The sequence below is a fragment of the Microtus pennsylvanicus genome, chromosome 4 (assembly GCF_037038515.1).
Source record: "Microtus pennsylvanicus isolate mMicPen1 chromosome 4, mMicPen1.hap1, whole genome shotgun sequence".
NCBI classification, from domain to species: Eukaryota; Metazoa; Chordata; class Mammalia; order Rodentia; family Cricetidae; genus Microtus; species Microtus pennsylvanicus.
In genome coordinates, this window is record NC_134582.1 from 37,879,923 (window position 1) to 37,896,599 (window position 16,677).

At 38.4% G+C, this 16,677-nt stretch overlaps 1 protein-coding gene and 1 pseudogene across 3 annotated transcripts in view; one reads left to right on the forward strand and one right to left on the reverse strand.

Annotated features, from left to right (window-relative positions):
* Kcnn2 (potassium calcium-activated channel subfamily N member 2) overlaps positions 1 to 16,677 on the reverse strand; it is a 350,618-nt gene that overhangs the window by 69,802 nt on the left and 264,139 nt on the right. The window lies entirely within an intron of this gene.
* On the forward strand, positions 15,154 to 15,498 carry LOC142847737 (cytochrome c, somatic pseudogene; annotated as a pseudogene).

Sequence of the window (16,677 nt, forward strand, 5' to 3'; positions counted from 1 at the left end):
TACACATCAGATACTCATTACCTTAATCTCTAAGAGTCCTCAGTTCTTCACCTGGGAGGCAGACATGACTATGCCCCAGCACCAACCCCGTGTATACCTTCTGCATGCTCTCTTTTTAGTCTGGCTGTCCTGCCTCACCATTTGGCCTTATAAAATACTTGATTCCAAAGTTTCTAATCAAATATTTTCTTCTCTACAAAGTCTTCTTGGGAGTTTTAAAATCATAATTGAATGACGTTGGTGTTGGCCCCTCTCTAGCTGCATGTATATACTTTCAATTTAGCAAGCTGACCCTCTTCCATCTGAATACGCAAAGAACAAAGAGCATGCCACTGCCACACATCCCCACAGCATCTAGAAGTTTTCTATTTCATTTTCTGTCTTGGACCTGTATTGAGGATCAATTCACGTCCCTGATCCCACTGTGTGATCATCTTTAGAAACAGGTCTTAACGTACGTCAAGACAACTCTAAACTGAGCGGAAGACAGTCTGAAACTCTCCTTGAAAGCCTTTTGTAGCCTCCTTCGTAAAGTGTACCATTTAGTTTGTACATTTTTTAGGGATAGAAGACAGATATATATATCTATTTTAATTTAATTAGATGTGACACTGTGATTAAGAACGGACCTTGAAATTAGCAAACAGCGTCAGCCACCGACTTCAGTCTGGCCATTGTTGAGTGGTCACTGGCTTTGCGTCAGGTGTTATATTCAAGGACAAGCACAGAGGTGTCAGACAAGCCATCATCCCTGAGCAGCTGAACGTGAACTAATTAAAATGTAGTCCATTGTGATTTAGGAGATTCAGGAAAACAAACAAACAACAACAAAACCAAAAACCCTTGTGATTGGTTGTTTCTGGAGCTTCCCCATGGACAAGACAGTCATTGAATACCAGCTTTACCCTGGCACATTTGCTGGGTCCTAGAGACCTACATACTCCTCCGAACTTCATTTGCTTGCACATAGTAGGATTCATGACGTTAGCTTTTAAGATAGTGTCTGGACAGCCAATACCAGCCACAAGACTCATAAAATCTATGGGCTCAAATGATGATGTAAATGTTCACCATTTTTCTAGTAAAATGCCAGCTAGTATCAAGAAACTCTACTTTCTGAGACATTCATATCCTGGGTCAGTTACATAGGAGTCTATAGCAATGTTCTGCACAAATAAAACAGCCTATGCTATGCTCAGTGTAAATACCAGGAGATAACATGGTGACGTTTACCAACAGATGTTTAAAGGATGACATCCAATAAGATTTAAAACCTTTTCTTCATCTTGAAAGCCAAGGTGTGTATAGTCCTCCTCACTGTATGTGCAGTCTCTGATTTTGTAATGACAGGCCTTCACCTCTGTAGGGTTCTATAACAGTGTTTTATAACAACAGGCTCGGACTCCTTGCTGGGCTGGGAAGTCTCTGTTCAAAGTTGGAAGCAGATTCAGCTGGCATGAACTGCTTTGGCCTTCACAGAAAAACATCTTTCCTGTGTCTTCAGAAGGCTAATGGGAATGAGGCAGTTTTTTAGGTGTCTTTTCAATGGTGCTAATCCCATTAAAGAGTCTTCCCCTCATGACCTAATCACCCCATAGGGCTCCACTCCTAAAACATCACACTGGGGGTAAGATGTCAACAAGTGGATTTTAGGGAGATAAATGCTGTTTCCTAACTTTTAGCAGTTGGACATGTCTACACAACCCACTCATACCTGTACATACCTGCTTTTGCAGGCCAAATTCTCCTCTAGGAGTCTTTTTCTCCCTAGCAGACTTGTGCACAAGCAATCTTCTTAAATGATCCAAGTATTAATAACATGACTGCTTTTGTCAAATATCAGCGATTAATACTGATAATAAAAATCTGGATAACATAATGGTGGTTCAAAATTTGTTTCCTTAAATAAAAGACCCCATCAAATTTGATTAATTTTGACTCAAGGTAGGCAAACAATAGGCACATTCTATTTAGATGTAATTTAATTATCTTTATGTGATTTGACCTATTTTATTTAGTTTTTTAGTATTTTTTATATGTTTAGTGTTTGTTGCCATATACAAGTACCATATGCATGCAGTACCTGCAGAGGTCAAAAGAGGGAGTCCAATCCCTTGAGACTGGAGTTATAGAACGTTGCAAAGGGTTATGTGGGTGCTGAGAACCAAACTTGATTCTTCTATAAGAACAGCCAGTGCTCTTAAATATTGAGCCATCTCTCTAGCCCTTAAATGTTATTTATTTTAAGAACAACATGCATTGGTTTGTTTTTGGCTTTTTAAAACACATTTACTTAAGTATGGCACCATGTTCACGTTATACCTCAAAATGTCTACCTCTTCAGTAAAGATGATTCATTATTGATCTCTCCTGTTTCTCTCTCTCTCTCTCTCTCTCTCTCTCTCTCTCTCTCTCTCTCTCTCTCTGTATGCATGTTCAGCAATGTATGATTAGATCAAGGATATCTAGGGTATTTACAGAACAGACTGCAAACTACTTGAGACAACTCTAGCTTGTACTGGAAAAGCACAGAAATATGCAGCACTTGAAATATCAAGAATTTTAAGAAAGGAACACAGATATAATTCCCCACCACATCTCAATCTATCTAAGTATGAAAAACTTGTCCATCAAAAATGAATAAGAAGAAAGGGAGACATTAGTCTTCCAAAACTTGAAAACTGCCATGAAACAATGGTCTTTGGGGTCAGGGCAGGATCAGTTAAAATAAACTAAATATATTCCTCTCTAGGGGATAACATGGAATGAAGAAGGAAGAGAACGGAACTGAATCATGACTGTAAAATGAAGATCTTATCAGTCGTGCTCAATATTAAAGTCCTGCACCTCTCATAAAAACTTTGTGTGAGCACATTTTAATGCAAACATGCCATCATAACTATGACACTGTCCCAGATAACTGATACCTCCGTCAAGCCACGGGCCTTCTGCCTTCTCATTCTCAGGAATAAGTATCATGTTTATGAAGAAGGTGGTAACATCCAAGAAGTACAGCAAATAAATTTCACAAGACGTTCTTTACAATAAAAATAATTAAAATTTAATTATATAATTTTCCCTTTTCCCTTTCTTCACTACAGCTGCTCCTATGTTCCCTAGTTACAAACCTTCCTGTTCCCTTCAACCCCTTCTCAAATTGGTTACTTTTTTCTTTGATTTTTTTTGTTACACACAAACATACACACACACGAGAAGAGAGGGAGAGAGAGAGAGAGAGAGAGAGAGAGAGAGAGAGAGAGAGAGAGAGAGAGATTCTGTTGAGTATGCTTGATGTTTCTTGAGTATATATGATTTAGGTTATCCAATACAAAGTTCTCAGCCCTCCAGAGATTTTTGTTCATGAAAACCCAACTGCAATGAGTTTTTCCTATACTGGGAAGTATAGGCTTCATTTGCCACATGGCAAAGGTGATTGTGTAAAACACCACCCCATTATTTAATAACACTAAAAATCATGTTTCCCTTATCACTGCCTGGAGAACAGGAATAGAGCCAGCTCCTCACACATGTGGAGGTGAGTACAAATATCACTCAGAGTGATCTTGCAAGACCAGATTACTTTTCCAGTTAAAGTCATTCTGTAAACTTTTGATGCCTGGAAGCTTCATCCTCAAGACCTAGACCTCTATATTATCCAGATTTTAGATTTCTTAACAATTCAGCAGCAGTATGAATGCCAAGGCAGTGGAGTTACAACCTGGGAGGCTAGAATCCTTAGGAGATCAGAGCAACTGTTTCATATCATGCTGTGTTGGGTGGGCATAAGATATAGACTGCCAAGCAAGTACAAGAGAAGAACGAAGCGGGCATCTCATGGGCACTAATCTCTTGGATGGCCTAGGACACTGATTAACATCTATACAAGCTACTTGCTCCTATCATCACTTGTACCTCTGTCCATGTTTGGTAACCACCAAACATCTAGATTTAGTCCTAGAGATAATATTGTTGGGAGGAAGGACTCTTACTTGATTCAGGAAGATATAAATCCATCTAATCTCCCCCAAGGATGTATAATACCACACTCTGCTTGCAACAACATAGAAACAGTAGTGGCTTCTACAGTTCAGGGATCCATGAACTTGCACCATTATAGGCTGGTAAAGAAATATTCCAGTTTTTGCATGCTCCGTATGTCTCTGCTACCCATTCTTTACTCTCTCTTCAATTTGGGCATGCAAAAATGATTCTTAGCTTGTGAACTTTTTCAGAAGCAAGTAGTAGCTGAGATCTGGCCCAGGGTTATATGGCTTGTCCATCCCTCAATCAGCTAACTTAGCACATTGAAAATAAAACTTTCATTTCTTCAGTTTCTGCTGTTTTCCCGTCAAAATAAGAAATCATCCATAAGAAACGAAAACCAACCAAACCTGATGAAATTTGTTTTCAAAAGTAAAACCAGATTGAGAACTATGTGTTAAAATTCTTCTCTTTCAAAGCTCCTTGGACTTCTTAATGTGGTTACTTAAAGATATTCTTAGATGAGAGACGGTTGATAGTTTAAACCTCAAGATGTTTTTTTTTTTTCCTCCAGAGGTTGTGGTGGGTATTTGAAAACATCCTTTTTTAGGAAAGTCGAGCTCTTCTGAGATATGTTCTCCTTATACTATATAGTCTAGGCAGACCTTGAACTCCGTACATAGCCTACGTTGGCCTCCTGTCGGGCTCCAGAGCACTGAGGTTATAGGCACACTCCCCAACAACCAGCCTGAGACTCAGTTCTGTGCACAAGAGGAGCAGAACTTCCCCTGTGTGCTCATAACAAGAGCCACACCAGATCGCCTGTTACTGCTGCTGTACTTGGAATTACACACACAGGACGCTGGGGGTGAGTGCAGAGGGTACAATGGCGGTAACCTACAACAGGCAGCCTTAAGAAATGAAAGGGAACTCTGACTCAGGGTCCTCACTACTTTGGGGGCTCTGTCACTAAAACCCTTAGAACAGGATCCCCTCTGTCTTCCCTCCGTAATTCAGCCACAACTCCAGCTGTACTGTTGAGAGCCCTTGAAGCCACAGCCAAGATAAAAGACAGAGGAACTCTGTCTGAAGTCTGTGTGCTCCCACAGACGAAACGGAAATTCTTCGGACTGAACGCAGGGCCAGACTTCAAACAGAGCTGTACCATGCCTGCCCCATTGCTGTGAGGCCTCTTACTGACCAGCTCAGAGGGAGGCTTCAGATTCTCTAGACCAACGTGTCTGCAGTCTTCACATTCAGCAACTGCCGTTGCCACCGCTGCTTCACAGGCGTTTGAAATGAGCACAGAACTCTTCATTAAGCCACATTAACTTACTAAATCAAGAAACTAATTACTTGCAAAGGAGCCATTTTCTAGAAGATGATACCACTTTAACATATGCCTTTAACATAGATTCCCATTAGCGATTCTCGTCATAAGAACCCTATAGAACATAATTTTGATATATTAAGCCCCTCCATCTAATAGGCATCCTTCTACCTGATTGGTACACATCTGTGCAGAAGCATTTGCCCACAGATCCTCACTCGGCTACACTAGTTGGTCTTATTCATGACCTGGTAGAGGACATGCACATCTGTACATGAATAAGTCTGTTAAAGAGGGTCCATGGGGATCAAGATGGCACCAGGTAAGGCTTTTCTTTTCTTTTTTTTTTCCCCCACCAAGGAGCTTGATGGAACTGCAGGATTTTGTTTGTTTGTTTTTACCTTTATCTGCCCAACATGAAGGACATAACCGGCACCATGTGTGCAGTGGTTATCTCCTTCCTCTAGGTAGCTCCTAACGATGGAGCTCTCAGTAGTAAGCGCCTTTATCACTAGGCCATCGCATGGGCCCCACAGGAAAGTTTTGAACACATACTGCAGGCTACTGATTACGACAGCAATCTTCCTTCTGCAAACCACATGAAACATTTCCAACATGGCATCTTCATTATTTTTCCTATCCTTTGGCTGACACTGCTTTTATCTTCCTCTTTGTTTTTTTTTCCAAGACGTGTAGCTCTGGCTGTCTTAGAACTTGTTCTGTAGACCAGGCTGGCATCAAACTCACAGAGGTTCACCTGTCTTTGCCTCCCGAGTACTGGGATTAAAGGTGTGCGCCACCACTGCCTGGCTCTTTTTCCTATCCAATCATCAGTACCACATGCCTACCAAATACTTGCCCCATCAAAATAAACCAATGACCTTGGTAGGGCTGCAAGATGAAGGATCCGGATGGTATAAGAAATGATGGGTAACTGCATTTAGAAGAAAGAGCTAAAGAATAATGTAGCTTTTTAGAATTCAATTCTGGCAATGAAAAAGTTTCAAGAATTTCAGCAAAATCTTCAAAATCTTTTCCTTTATTTCATTTCCTTTCATTTGAACTCAGTGCTAATATTCTCCCTTGAGTTTTTATATTTTCATTTAAAAATATGAACTGAGCTGACAATAATCTGATAATCTACGGGAATGATCCAGAGGATTACCAACTAGTGCAACTGCCGACACTCATCTAGCTAAAAGCTTACTTTGTTTGATAATTTGATTAATTACAAGATTCTTGTAGCTATTCACTGCAAGTATCCATAACTCATTGTGTATATTTCTTTTAAAACAATTGTTTTTGACTCTACTGGCATTATCTTGATTCAATACTTTGTTTCATATTTATTATGCTTTGCATTATTTCTATGAATAAAATGTACAGGGACTATCAAAAACAATCTTCAGGATGTAGTTTTACCTTTATAAACCCTAGGACCTTTCCTTATCAATAAAATGTGGGAAAAAAAAAAAAAAAAAAAAAAAAAAAAAAAAAAAAAGAAATGATGGGTAAGATGAGTAACATAGCTATGCCAGGTTATTACAAAAACGAGAGTCTGTAGCTAGGAATAGAAAAAAGCAATGTGAATTCTCACTTCATAGAAACCTCTGATTCTTATAATTTGTTTTTAAAATAGAGTATTACTTTATGGCTGAACGGTATGATATTGTTCTGGATATCACATTTACTCTACCCTTTATGCACAGAAGAACATCATTTTACTCCATGCTATATCTAGCACAAACAGATAGGGTAGAAAAATGCCACATGTTTCCTCTCATATGCGGAAGATAAAAACATCAACCTGAATAGAGAGAGAATGACAATCACCAAAGGCTTAGGAAGGTGTAAGTAGCCAGGTTTCAGGAAAATTGGGCTATAGATAACAAACCACAGATAGAAAATATTAGTTGTGTTTTATGACACAAGAGGGTCACTATGATTCACAATAATTTACTGTATGCTTAATAACTAGAGGAGGGCACATGAGCACTCTATGCAAAAGTAGAGATAAAGAGATGTAAACATTCATTACCCTGATTGACAAGTACGGATTATATAACTGTGCTGAAAATGCCACACCGTATCTCATAAATATGTGCAATTATTCTGTTGATCAAACTTCAGAAAATATTTAACATGGAAATATAAACCCCTCAATTTGCTCTTTAGGTTATATACATGTACTATCTGTGCCCCATAATTGCGTATAATTAAAAAACAATGGGGACACAGTAGGCGTATAAGCATGACCACAGTAGGAAACACCATCTACTCTCAGATATACCGTACGCTAAAAATTCTAAGGACAGTGTTGGTGCTGCTTTGTTTAAGCCCTACTCTGCTGAACTAACAGTATACTAACTGGACTCTATAGATAGGTAGCCCAGCTCTGTTCAAACACAGAATGCTTACAACGTCTAATAAGTATGGTCACATAGATCATTGGAAACTAGTTTTTGTTACTTTTGAGACTATAAAATAATTACATTCCCCCTTTTTTGTTTCCTCTCTACAGCCCCCGTCATGTACCCGCTTGAGCTCATTAAAGAAACTAAGTCATCAAATTTAACTTTTACTGTGATCACTGCCAGAAAAGATATTTTCTGCTAAACACAACAGCTCTGATACTGTATGCCTTGCTTTGTGGCTTTCAATGAGCATACTGTGACTGCTGCATGACGTTTCAAACGAGGCTCTAAAACTGTAATATAGATACCCCAAAGTCTGCAAAATTTTATATTTAATTTGGATTTTTGCTAGAATATCAGGCATAATTTAGAAAACTAAAACATCACATTGTATTTAACACACAAAGTTTTAGAAAGGCAACTTCCAGAGAAGAGTCCTGAGAGCATAGGAATCAGGAAGAAATCACACAAGCATCAGGTGCCAACGTGGAATCAAAGCTACCATGTGTTCAAAGCATATGGCACATCTCTCTATATACATTATGCTAATCTGTTACTGATGCTCCAACTAGCCAAAGAACAACCCACAGCTAGAGCACTCCCCTTTCAAAGTCCCGAGCTGTCAGAAACTCACAAGACACAGCGAGGAGGAGGAGGAGCATGGACACTCGCAATGTCTACCTACATCTTTGAAGCACATTCGACATCAGGCCTTCGGTCATGAAAGCAGAAGCCAAATCAAACTGAGTTATTGCTTCAAATGGAAAAGAAAACAAAAATAACAGTAAGTATCCACTGAGGAAGACAGGCCTAAGTGATGCTGTGACAGATTCTGACTTCACTTCTCAGAGCTCTCAACGTCACCGATGTCATGGGAAGATCTTTAGTGATGTTGAAAAGAAATCACCTTTGTTCCTTCCTCTCTTTGACAACATTAGAAAGTGTGGCTTCCAGAAAGACTTCAGAATGGGGAAAGGGAAGCCTGGGGAAAAGAGAACTCAATGAGAGAGTGGGTGTCTTCAAAGAGTCCCACCTGTGGGTGATATACCTCTGTATTTCTTTTCCTGTATTGTCTTAGGATTGAAGGCAAGACTGATTCAGAGAAAGGCAGTCTACATGACTTTGACATACTTACAGAGCAATGAGGAGAAAAATTAGAAAAATTAAACTACAAAATATGTATAAATCAAGTCTCTGATAAGTGACTGATAATTAAACTACATAAAGAACTCTTAAAATAAAGTGAAACAAAGAAATCTTTCTAAAAAGCAGTGAGCAAAATGAACAGCTGTTTCCCCAAAGATTTATAAAGAGCTAATGATCACAAAAAAGTATTCAAAATCACTACTCACTAGAGGGCTGAAAATTATGAACATAATATCAGGCCATATTTTACTTTTTTATGATGGCTGTAACCTTATGTAAGTAAATGTATATAATTTATATGTGTACTTTTCTTTATATACCTATATTTATGCATGTGTGCTCATATACATGGCTACCTGGTGTAGGAGGTTCTTCTGTCTTTTTTTTGCTTTCATTGGTTAATAAAGAAGCTTCTTTGGGCCTGTTGATAGGTAGGCAGGGAAGACAGAACTGAATTCTGGGAGGAAGAAAGCAGAGTCAGAAAGACGCTATGGATCTACCAGAGACAGACATGCCGAATTTTACCTTGTAAGTCACTGCCACATGGCGATACACATATTAATAGAAATGGGTTAAATTAATATAAGAGGTAGCCAATAATAAGTTAGAGCTAATGGGCCAAGCAGTGATTAGTACAATGTCTGTACAGCCCTGTATTTCAGGGCTAAGCTAGCTGGGTGACGGGGACAAACAAGCAGGCCCTCCTTGCAATAGCTACCAATGCTATTTATCCATATGCAGGCATACAAATTAATATGAAAATATATCTATTTACACATAAAATATTACTTTTCATATATATATGTGTGTGTGTGTGTGTGTGTGTGTGTGTGTTAATGACTAACAATACTGTTAGGTATATAATGAAACTAGAATCCTCATATACTCTCTTATATTGTTCACTGCTGCTGGAATATAAAATAATATACCCTCAGATATTTACCTGGGGGCAGAATACATGTTTATGCAGATAATTTTGTACAAAAATTCACAGAACCCTACTGATAAAACCCACACCAGGAAACCATCTAACTGTGCATCAGATGAACAGTTGGCTAAAAATGTTCTTATAATAGAAAACTGTTCACCAATAAAAAGGAGCACACTGTAACAGAGATAAGTATCATGTTTAAGCAAAGTAAAAGAAGCCAGATGCAAGAAATGACACAGTTATCCCTAGTGTCTATGGGGAATTGAGCCTGTGAATACCCACAGTCCATGGATGCTCAATGTCCCTTACATAAAATGTCACAGTATTAGCATATCATCTATAGCAACCAGTAGGTCTAAAATATCTCTAGGTTACTCTTAACATGTAGTACAACACAGATACATCTAAATAGCTATGTTGTGTTGATAAAGAATAATAATTTAGAGAAATTGTACAAACTTTATACTGATACAGGTTTTAAAAATATTTCTGAAGATAGAAGGTTTTCAGCTGTATTGTCTGATTTTGATGATTTGAATGTTCCAGAAAGGCAAATCTGTGTTCACAATCCTCAGCACCAAATCATCCAAATCGGTGGGTTTAATACATATAAATTAAACTTCATTAAAGTTGTTTTAATAATGAATATAGAGTAATATCCATTTATATATATTTTAGTCAAAAATTATGCTTAAAACTCTTAACAATTAAGTTTTATTTTTTTATTATTCCATGCTTTTCACTAAGTAGTGAATAATAGCCAAGAGATCAAAGTGCCTCTGACTTCAGCACCACACTAAATTTTCTTATCTCATTGTTGTTTTTTTTCCAGCATCTCTGGAAATTTGGCAGTGATCAGAGTATTTATTAATCCATGGGGTTTTTGAGCCAGGGACCAAGAAGAGTTGTAGCTGGCAGGGAGGGAAAGTTCAAAGACTGTTGTCCTTCCTGGGATCCCAGGAGTCATCCGTGAACTACCCTGCCAGGCCACAACAGAGAAGCAGCTCAGGCCTTTCTTTACTGGAGCATAGCCAAACAGACTTCCTGACACTCAGTAGGTGCTTTACTACCTAACACCGGCTCTGGAATAGAACACAAAGGCCCTATTCCTTGCCTACTAACAGTGAACAACTTCATTAACATGGATTAAGGTTATAAAAGTTGACTGTTGCAGTATGAAGCAGATATGTCTAAATTTGGTGCATGGCCAAAATGTATAAATTTTATTGTATAAGAAGAAACCTTTTTGACTTAAAATTTTTCTCCTTTACTTTAATACAATTTTGCAGTAAAGAAGCATTAGTTATAAAATAATAATTTTATAACTATACTGGTATGAGTATAGCTTTAAAATAGACACAAATTGGCATGTTCAACGACCTGACTTTGATATTCAGAACTTAAAACAACAACAACAAAAAAAACAAAAACAAAAATAGAATGCAAAAAAGTCTATGGGCAAATAATAAACACTGTTTACCCCCAATCCAGCTTGGAGTCTAGGAAAGGTATGAATTTTCTAAAAAACTAAAAGGGTCCGGTGAAACTGAACTGCATGAGTTCACTGAGCAAGCCTTCATGTACACACCTTACAGACAAATTCCACATTCTGTAACTTCAGGGATTTCCGAAACCAGGGAAGAAGACAGCTCACACTTCATAAGAATGCACTTGAGCATGGACGCCCGAGGGGTAAGACGGCTATGAGCTGACTCTGCTGCCAGGGATCTACTGAGCTTGGATGCCTATGCTGTTCAACTGTGCGCTGTACTGCTGTAAGAGCCCCAGAAGGCACTTTCCATCCCTCACTCTTGAGATGAGGCCATCAAAGCCCCCTGCTGCAAATATTACTCTCGGTTGTTTCCTCGGAGGTAGACCCCTTCACCCCATCAACCTATATCGGGATGAAGAGAAAATGAAGCTTGAGGCAATGCTTTTTTTTTAAAAAAAAAAGTCGTTAACAACCCTTTCATTTGGGGATATTGTACTAAGCACGTAGGCTTCGCAAGCCACTAGCGCATGCTGAAGGCGTCTAAAGTGCAGACTTTTGTAACTTAAAGGGGCCATTTTAAAGCTGTGACTCATTTATGAGCGTGAAAACGCCATAAGTGTACTGTATGAATCAGACCCTGGAAGTAAACAAATATTACATTACCATCAACCACATATTACAAATCCATTGATGAAAGCTTGGTGTTCACGCTGCAACAGCTGGAAGCTGGAGAGGTCAAAAGTAATATAGTTATCCGGGACCATGTAACAAACCCAAGGGCCAGCAGCATGCTTGCCTAGTATCGCAGTGCATAGTTAATGGCACTTCTATAAATATTAAAGAAACTCCATCATAAATGCCATGTCTCATATTTAAGCAAATGAGAAAGAATCGGGCAACCCTAAAGGCCAGGGTTTAAAAGACAGCAGTCCTCTGAGTGAGTCTCTTGAAAGAATAAGATAAAAGCTTGGCTGGTGGACTGGGGAAATGAGCCAGCATTGTTAAATGTAGTTCTCCATTACACTCTCCTATAGATAATCCGATATTAATAATAAAAACCATAATAGAACAGGTGAGACAGCCACAAGCCATTCCTCCTCCAAAATTTGGCATATGCCACATGAAAAGGGAAAATAAAAGTTCAAAGATTTTTTTTTTGAAAAAAAGCAAAGTGAAGACTAGGATCCAGGCACATGAAATCACTTAGCACACACTGAAGCCTACTTTAAAACATGCCCTGCAAAGGGTAAACAATGACCTTGGATGTACAGACCAAGGTAGTCAGGGAAAGGTATCAGTACAATGCTGAACAGATGCAGCAGATATTAATAACAATTACCTTTTGGGTTCTCATGAATAAGAGTACTCATTCTAATGTATAACTGGACACGATTCAGAGCCCATTATCCATAGGAAGTGGAATCCCATATATTATCTATAAGTTGAAAGGATGAAAGACTATCTAATTACAAAGCACTGCGGTCTTTTTCTTCAGGAAATCCTAGTTCTGTGTGTTCCTGGACCAAAAGCTAGTCAATTGGATAGGTTCCCTCAACAACCTGTTCAAAAACACTGGTGTCAGAAGACAGCTACTTGTGTAAACTTATGCTGTGTGTCACTTTATTATGGAGTGTAATTTGCCTGTAATATTCCACCAGACATTAGAATAAAGTTTCAGATGTATTTCAGAAATCATCTATGTTTTGTAAAACAAAACTTCTGAAAATACATTGTAAATGACTATTAGTAAAATTGCCAAACACATAGTAGAAAATAAATAAATACTCCATTGGGGTAATATTATAACATATTTATTAACCAATGAACATATTGAAATCTCTGGTTATGAGATTTTTCTCTGATAATTAGAAAAATAAATACCACATTAATTTTTATCTTCTGGGTTTTGGTGCTGGAATTTAGTCAGGCCATTTGCAATGCAGCTCACAGTTCCAGAAAATAATCACACCCAAATTCACTCTTAACTTTTCCACTTTCAAAATGAAACCATCTCAAATTTATTTTCCAAAATATCTCCCTCTCAACCAATGCATACGAGTTAATCTATTTAAATATGTTCATAAACAAGACGATGAGTAAATCAGAGTATGAAGTTATATGTAAACGGACATCCCATCCTAACGCCATGATCCTTTCCCCAGTGACAGAAACATTCCTGACTCCTCTGATTGGTTACAGCAGGCACAGTATGACTTTTACTTGGGAACACTGGCACCAGAGTCCATGTGCTCAGTACCCATTTGTGTTTGCGTATAACCTCTCTTTCAAATTAAAAAAGTTGTGTCTAAAGAAAAGAATATATTGAACACAGAAATATTCCATTTCATTGACTCTTAAACTTCAGAAGGTTGTAATACCACTTAGTCTCTAAAACTTCAGTATTAATTAACATACACCAAGAATGTGTCCCAGAAGATGAGAAGAAGCAAGTATACTCCCCCTCCTGGACTTCCTGGTGTAATTTAAATGCTAGTTGTTCTCCAAACATTGATGGTGATAATAAAAATAACAATAAAAATAAAGCAATGACAAGATGATTTTCTTAATATGACACAGCACTAGCCCCCATGCACACACAGGCTTGCCAGATTGCTACTACAGGAACATCTTAGGGACAACATCATTGACACGTGTTAAATTGACCGTTCACTAGGCTATTTCTCCAAAACTAAAGATGTCCGAGGAGATGCACACAAGGGCTGGGTACTTCCCAAAGCGCAGGCATTAAAGCTCAAATATTCCACTTTCTTCTGTTTCAAATTTACCCCTGAAGTTTCTCCTAGATTTCTCCTAGATAAATCCTGATGAAATGTCCAGATCTGAGCCATTTTGAATGTCAGATCATTTATCAGGATAATGTCACACTTCTTGGCTTGCATCGGAAAAGACTACACCAGAACCAGGGTGTGATGACTCTCGTTTAGCTGAAGGCAGGTGTTTACTAACCAAAGAAGCAATTGAAATAATATTAGGGTCCTCCCTTCTCTGCTTTTACTATCATTCACCCAAATAAATGAGTCAACAAATAATGCAGATATAAGCACTTACATACATATGTAAAATGTAGAAATTTTATAATTATAAAGTCACATATTATATTATCCATAGTGCCTATACAATACATCCATAGAATGTATATAGTATAATATATATATATACATACACTTATCCACAGGAGAATACATATTGAACACATGATATACCAGGAATGAAACATAGATGCCTTCTATAGGATGTCTTTCCAATCAATAGAGAACGCTTTCAAGAAACTTCTAGAAACCCTGTGCTTAGTAAGAGGACAGGGATCAACATAACCTTTTCCAGAAAGTTGACTGACTCTTTCAATATTAAAATATTCTTACAGTTATTTTTTGAAAGATTTGTTTTCTTTTTAATTATGCTTTTGCCTGGGTATGGAAAAGTGCAGGTACCTGCAGAGGCCGGAAGAAGGCACTGGATGCTTCAGATCTTGAGTTCCCTGGCATGGCTGCAGGAGACCAAACTCAGGTCCTCTGCAACAAAAGACTTCACAGCCATGGCAGATCTCCAGCCTCGAAACATTCTTAAAGTTCTTATACTTAACTAAAAATAGAGTTTCTATTAGATATAAAATATGTCCCTTTGAAGTAGACAGGATATTTAGATGGGACAAAGATAAAACAGCGTGGTTTGCTTAGGCCAAACATGTAAGGGAGTTATATGAAACAGTATATACTTAGAAAAGACATGGACACGTGCGGTTGCACCGACATGGGTACACAGGCTCAAGCCGGTGTGTCCTTGGGCTAGAGAGCAGGACGTCCATCTTCGGCCAGTGTTTGTGGTGTTCATCCCCGGGAGCGAATTAAAAATGGGTGATGTTGAGAAAGGCAAGAAGACTTTTGTTCAGAAGTGTGCCCAGTGCCACACTGTGGAAGAGGGAGGCAAGCATAAGACTGGACCAAACCTCCACAATCTGGGAGGAAGATAGGTCAAGGTGGCTGGATTCTCGTACACAGATGCCAACAAGAACAAAGGAATCACCTGGAGAATCCCAAAAAGTACATCCCTGGAATAAAAATAATCTTCACTGGAATTAAGAAGAAAGGAGAGAAGGCAGACCTAATAGCTTATCTTAAAAAGGCTTCTAATGAGTAATTTCACTGCCTTATTTATTACAAAACAAATGTCCCATGACTTTTAATGTGTACCGTAATTTAATTCATAACCTAAAATTCCTATCATGAATGGCTAACAATGTTTTGTTGGACATTCCTGATTTAAGTAAAACTGACTTGTAGGAAAAGAAAAAAAAAGAAACAAAAGATGGATGGGAAGGAGGGAAAGCAGAAGGAGGGGAGGAAGTTAGGGAGGGAAGGAGAGAGAAAAGGTCAGCAAGGGGAAGAAGCGAGGAACAGAGAGACAAACCAACATCAAGGAGGAAAGGGCAAGCTTGTGCAATAATATTTAAAATGGAAACTTTGTTGAAATAATTTATATATATCCTCATATATTTTAAATTTTGTTTTTTGATATTATAATACAATTACATAATTTCACTTTTCCCTTTCCTCCCTCCAAACTTGTCCATTTATCCTATCTTGCTCTCTTTCAAAAGCGTGGCCTCCTTTCTTCTTTGTTATCACATGCATATATGTCTATGTATACACACAAATATTCCTAAGTACAATCTACTCGGTCTGTATAATAGTACTTGTATGTTTGCTTCTAGGGCCAGCTAGTGGTGTTGGATAACCAATTGGTGTGCTCTTCCCAGAGAAGACTACTTCTACTCTCAGCACTCCTTAGTTACCTGCTGTTATTCACTTGTATAGGGTTCAGGCTTCCGGGCTTTTCCTCACACAATGACTATTGTTGTTTTTCCTGTTCAGCTCAAATTTTGGGAGCCAGGCTGGTGAGATTTTGTGGCTCTAGCTTCTGCCATTTGTAGGAGACACAAGTTTGGAGAAGAACCTACAACTGCTACTTTACTAAACCAAAATAATCTCTAACTGCATCCTAAATGTTTGCCCTTTTCCCCACAGATAAAAGTAGGCATCACCCTTCATCAAGGCAACTTCTCCTTCCAACAGCCAGACCATTACAGAAAACCACAGTCAATCAAAATGCAGAGTGATGGAGCCCGGTCCCAACAGATACATATCTCTGCATCTAAAAGTCACAATCTGGAGATGTTCCAAAGCAAAGTGGAAAAATTGCTGAAAAGAAAAAAATCCAATGTGGAAAGTCTATCAAAGCGTTGGGTAAATTGCAAGCTGTGACTCAGCCTTGTGGTTGCAATCCTGAGCCTGGCATTTGTCCCCTTTACCACAAAACCAAAGCTGTGTTGGTTGGTTTCTGTCACTACTGTAGATGCATTTTC